Below are 6,053 nucleotides of genomic sequence, written 5' to 3' on the forward strand. Positions count from 1 at the left end.
AAAGCAACAAATAAGATTAATTACCTTGGGTTTCTGCCTAGAGGCCCTCTCCAGAATGTGGTATAGAGCACCAGAGGTCTCAGTTAGTGGAAAACCTAAAGAAGTAAATTTAGAATGGCTGAAGCAGGTATAAATTGCAAGAAAGTGCTGAAAGAGTGTGTTCCCCCCACACATGGCCTCTAGAAATGTGAGTACTTATTACCATAAGTATGTTATGGAGGAAAAACAGCACATATGTTATTTGAAGTAGAATGTTATTTGAAATAGAATGTTATTTGAAAATACCAGGCAAAATGTTATCGGAGAGCTCCTCAATGAGAATTAGCAGAAATCACAAGAGAAAGAAAGGACTGCTCCTAGGAGCCAGCCTTGGGAGGATCACAGAAGCCTGCAGTGTGGTCCTGAGAAGGACCTCGCCTTCATGATCCCCCAGCAGCAGCAGCTTGCCCTGCACGGCAAAGCTTAGACCCCAATGGTAAAGGCAGTGTTGATGTAATGGCTTAAATTAGCAATGATAATTTACCTTGAGGATGTCAATTGCAATTCTCCGCTTCAAAAGATAAATCATAGATATTTTGAAGCATATCACTTATGAAATTTCATCCCCAATAAAAAATTATGAGACATACAAAGAAACAGAAAAATTGAACTTGTGAGTGGGACCAGAGTGAAAAATGGGGGGACTAAAGAAATAGTTGACGAAGACTTTAAATAGACATCACAAATACAGCATTAAAACATGCACACAGTGAGACAGGAAATGGGATAATGCAAGAGAAGAAAATGAAAATTATAAACATGAACTTTAAAGTTTTAGAATGAAAAAGAAATGAATAGAAGAGTATAAATGCATATTAACTATTATAAATGAAAGACTGTCAGTGATCTTGAAAGATACATTGAGGATGACTTTCCAAATCTAGAGCCAAAGGAAAAATAAAAATGCATTAATAATGAACAGAGATTCACTGACATATGAATAATATATATATATATATATATATATATATATATATTATTCAAATACTGTAAGTCACAGGTCCAATGAGTTTGACTTGATCACAAAATGAAGCCCAAATATAGTATGCTTTTATAACGCCACACTGAGGGATATTATGATTAAATCTTTGAACACTGCTGTCTTGGTTGCTTTTCTCCAACACCAAAAGTTAAAGAAGGAAGGGTTTATAGAGCTCACAGTTTGTGGAGGTTTCAGTAAATAATCAGCTGACTCTAAGGTAGAGGGCTTGGCACAGGGGTAACATTTTAAAGCGCCAGAAGACAACAAAAGCAGCAAGAGCAAAAGGAAGGAAAGAACAAGCCTTTTTCCCTCCCTTATATTGTAAGCAGGTTGCCCACCCTCGGGTAACGCTCACACCATCTCCTTGGCCTCCTCTCGCTGAGTCATTTAATTAAATTACACTTCTAAACTTCTCAGGTTGACACAGTGTATTAACCAGTATAACAGCTTGTGAAAAAAAAAAAAAAAAAAAAAAAAAAGAAAAAGAAAAAGAAAAAGAAACCAGTATTCAGAGCATTCAGAGTAAAAAACAGCATTGAAAAGCAAACATGAGATGAGATTGGGTTGCATGATGTTTAATTTTCAGTGTCTCAGTAGAGGGTGTTGTTGGATTAGACTAATTTCTAAACTGGTAACCCTGAAGGTAAACTGAGCCATTCCTCAAGTCAGTTGAAGACCGGAATAGAAACAAAGTGCAGGCCACCCAGGAGAGGGAGCGTTCTGCAGTCCCAGGTCCTTGGGCTTCATCTGGATCATGGAATTCTCTTGATCTCTGCAGGTTTGGATTATCAGCCTCCTTTAGGATGTATTACTTCCATTAAGTCTCTTCAATTCTTCTTCTCCTTCTTCTTCCTCTCCTTATCCTTAACCTTCTCCATTTCTTTATCCTTTATCTTTTTCTTCTTTTGTTGCCCCTTTCCTCTTTTATCAAAATTTGATCTCATGATGGTCAAAGAATAAATTTCAACTCAAGTCTTTCTCAAACTGGGCCCAGTTCCATGCAGAAATTCACTATGTGTTTAAAGGAGACATGATTGCAAGGGGGGGGGGTGGCATTAAGAGTATTAAAAACAGTATTACTAATGCCCTGCGACTGCAGGGCCACCAAATCAATTTACAACTTTCAATTTTCTAAGAGAACAGTCATCAACATTCACAATATAGTGCTCACATCTGCTGCACATACACTAAAATTCACAATCGAGTTTAGAGATGCAGCAGCTCTGTCTGATGTAGAATTTAAACGCCTAGTTCAAAGCCATTCCACAATGAAATAAAAACAAAATAGATAAAAAGTCAAATAAGAAAAAAATTCAAATAAGAAATGTCAATACTATACAATTTAAATAAAACAAACAGAAAAGGTATTCTTTCTAAATAATTTAATGAAGTTAGCATTATTCTCATATCAAGTTAATATAGAATTACAAGAAAAGAATACTTTCAGTCAATAGTCTCAAAAGCATACATAGTTTTATGAAATGGAGTAGTACTCTGATATAAAGAAAGATAAACTTGAGGCTTTTACAAGTAAATGGATTCAACTGGAGACCATCCTCACAAGTGAAATAAATAAGACTCACATATGTAAACATCAAATTGTCACTCTAGCGTAAAAACTTAAACAGTAAATAGCATCCAAAATGTACTATAGATATTGTGAAAGTGAAGGGAAAAAATTTCTCAAAAGGCAAGAAAATTGGGATGAGACAAAAGGGAAAAGAATATATATATATATATATATATATATATATATACACATATATAGATAGATATAGATATTTATACTACTAATCTGCTAGTTCATCAAAAAATGGTTTGTATTTTCATTGTTGATCTTTTTCATGCCCATCTGAGCAACTATTTTGAAGATAACGACAGGCAATATATTATTAATCACTTATGTTATTTAAAATTCTGTATCATTGTTTTTCGTTTTATTTTAAAATTAATAAAGCATATATGCATAGATCCTTATCAAAATCAAATCAATTTTTATCTAAAATCCTATTAGAAGCATAAAATACCAGGGTGAAATGGGAATTATGCCAAGAATATAACAGATTGTGTAACACTCAAAATTGATCCAATATAATCTAGCCCTTTAAAAATTTTTAAAAACATATTTCAAATGATTTTAGCAGATACAGAGTTTTATTAAGATAAGTTCAATAGGTATCTATAAAAAATACCTGGCAATGTAGAAATAAACTAAACTTTGCTGAAATTGACTAAAAATTTCTGTTAAATCTATACATCTGCTATCATAATAGTGGGAGACCAGGTAGGTTTCCGTAAAGGTCACACAAAACACAAACCTCTCATCCTAATTTTCTTGAATGCCACATCGGTCTGATCATGCTTCCTGTGTGCCAAGTCAAATCCTACCATTAATAACAACAGGCACCTGGTCAGAAAGCCCTGTGACTGTCCTGTGGGAGTGAGTGTTTGATTCACAGATGACATGATCATTTATGCAGCAAATTGAATGTAGGCTACTTTAAAGTCTATTAAAATATTAATTGAATTAGCAAGATTGCAGATTAAAAAATGAACATAGTATCAATTCCATGTCTCTGCACCACTAAAACAATCAGAATTTGAAATTAAAGTATCATTTACCATAATACTGTATCAAAAATTACTTATGAATATATTTAACAGTTTGTAATCTAAAATGCTAGTGACCGAGACAAGCTTTACCAATTCAAGTAAAAGGAAATTTTTCCTGGGTTTGTTACTCAGAACAGTCAATACTTTAAAATGTCACATAAATTGATCTGTGATTTAAATGCAAACTTTATCAAAATTCTAGCAGGAATGTTGTAAGAATTAAGAAATTCATGATATAATGCAAATATATTAATATAATTATATAATTAATATAATGTATAATATAATTGATAATATAATGCAAAATCCATAATATAATGCAAAAGACTAGAATAGCTAAAACAATTTTAAGCAAAATGGGCAAAGTTTTAGAGGCTATCTTTTCTGATTTTCAGACTTATCAATCAGCATTAACCATGACAATGGTTATTGATGATAAATGAACCAATAGCACAGAATGGATAATGTAGAAGTATAACCACAAATAAAAATACAGGAACAATGGTTCTGATTAATTGAAAAAGAATTCAATGAAGATAGAAAAATAGTGTCTTTTCAGTAGTGGGTACTAGAAATTGAAATGTACATAAGAAAAGCAAGCAAAAAAATCATGCAATAAAGTTAAGACTAAGTGGCAAAATATAAAGGCAAATGTATAAGTCTAAAGACAAAGTATAAAGCTACAAAACTCATGGAAACACTAAAGCAGCAGTATATGTGACCTTGGAATAGGAAAAGTGTTATTTAGAAAAAGCATCATAACACAATCCACATTAAAATTTGCAAATTAGGCTTCCCAAAGTAGAGTTTCTATTTTTGAATAACATAGAAAAGAGGATGAAAAGACAAGTTGAAGTTTAATACAAATGATTAACAAATTCTCATATATTTAAGAATTTTAATTCACAATATTAACATAAATTTCAAAGTTCAGTATTAATGGAACAAGCAATATAAATTTCTGAAATGCAGACCTCAGAAGGACCTTGCCTTAGTGATCCCTGAGTAACAGCAGCTTGTATTTTTTTATCAAACAAATATAAATGTAGAAAATATGCACATGTATGAATACTCAACACCTTTAGTAATGAACATGAAGTATCATATAAAGAGATGTTAGCATATTCATTTGTTTGAAATAAAAAGGGCTAATCATACTCAATGATCACAAAAAAAATATCGCAACTTGCTTGTAGGAAATTCAAATAACACAACTACTTTGGAAAACAATAGCCATTTCATTGAAAGTTAAATGCACAACTTCCACATGCTCTGTATTTTAGCTATTTCAGGATTAATATATTTGTCCAAAACTAGGACTGGAATATAGATACTTGAAGTAATATTATTTCCAGTAATTCCAAACTGTGAGTGAATGAACAAATCATAGAATTTTTATAAAATTAAAAATAACACTTGATATACATAGTAGTATGTATGAATATCAAAATATTTATATTGAGTAAAAGTATTTATGTATAACTATAAAGAAAAAAATGAGATACCACAAAAGATTACATGAAAAGTTTTATGTAGCCCAGATTTGTTCATTATTTATATCAGAGAGTGATTTCAGTGGTGGGTGTTTGTACCAAGACATCACATTCAGGTATACGTGTTTTATATAGATACTCGTACAACTCAATTAAAAATTAAACTGTTTTAAAACAAGCATATGACTTGGCCAGAAACTTGCCAAAAAAGATGACGCGAGGACAACAGATTTAAGAGGATTCGCAGCATCAACATCATTAGGAAACAAAATCTTAAGCTACAATGCAGCACAATAAATTTAAAATGACTAAAATATGAAACAAAATATAGAATACCCTGTGTTGATCAACATGTGGAATATATTTAAAACTCATATCACTGATGAGAATGTAGAGGCAGAGCAACTTTAGACAACAGTACACAGAAATGTCTTATAAAACGAAACATGGATCTTCTAAAACTTGCAGATATTCAAGTTTTTTTACATCATCCAAACAATGCAAATATGTGACCATCTAAAGTGCGTTCATGGGTGCCATAATCTTTCACTCATAAAGTCTGAAAACGTAAAATAACATAATTGAGTTTCAATGTATGAATGTAACAGACATATAAAAGCAACACAGCAAAAAATGAAATTCTAAAAGGGAATTTGTACAGCTGTATGCTGAGAAAAACAACTTCATTTATATTAAGTTTTAGAACAAATAAAAATAATCTCTGTTGACAGAAACGGTTTAATAGTTACCTATGACCTGCTTTGGGGAGGGAAATTGGCTTAAAGAGGAAAAAGGAAATTGTTTCAATTTATAGCAGTGTTTCTATTGATTCTGATGGATATTTCATGGGAAATGTGTTTGAGAACACTCACAAACCCATGTATTGATAATGAGTAAATTTTATACAAATTTTCTTTAGTTAAATT

The sequence above is a fragment of the Cavia porcellus genome, unplaced genomic scaffold (genome assembly GCF_034190915.1).
Source record: "Cavia porcellus strain 051 isolate PalLab524CR breed Dunkin Hartley unplaced genomic scaffold, mCavPor4.1 scaffold_18, whole genome shotgun sequence".
Lineage (NCBI taxonomy): Eukaryota > Metazoa > Chordata > Mammalia > Rodentia > Caviidae > Cavia > Cavia porcellus.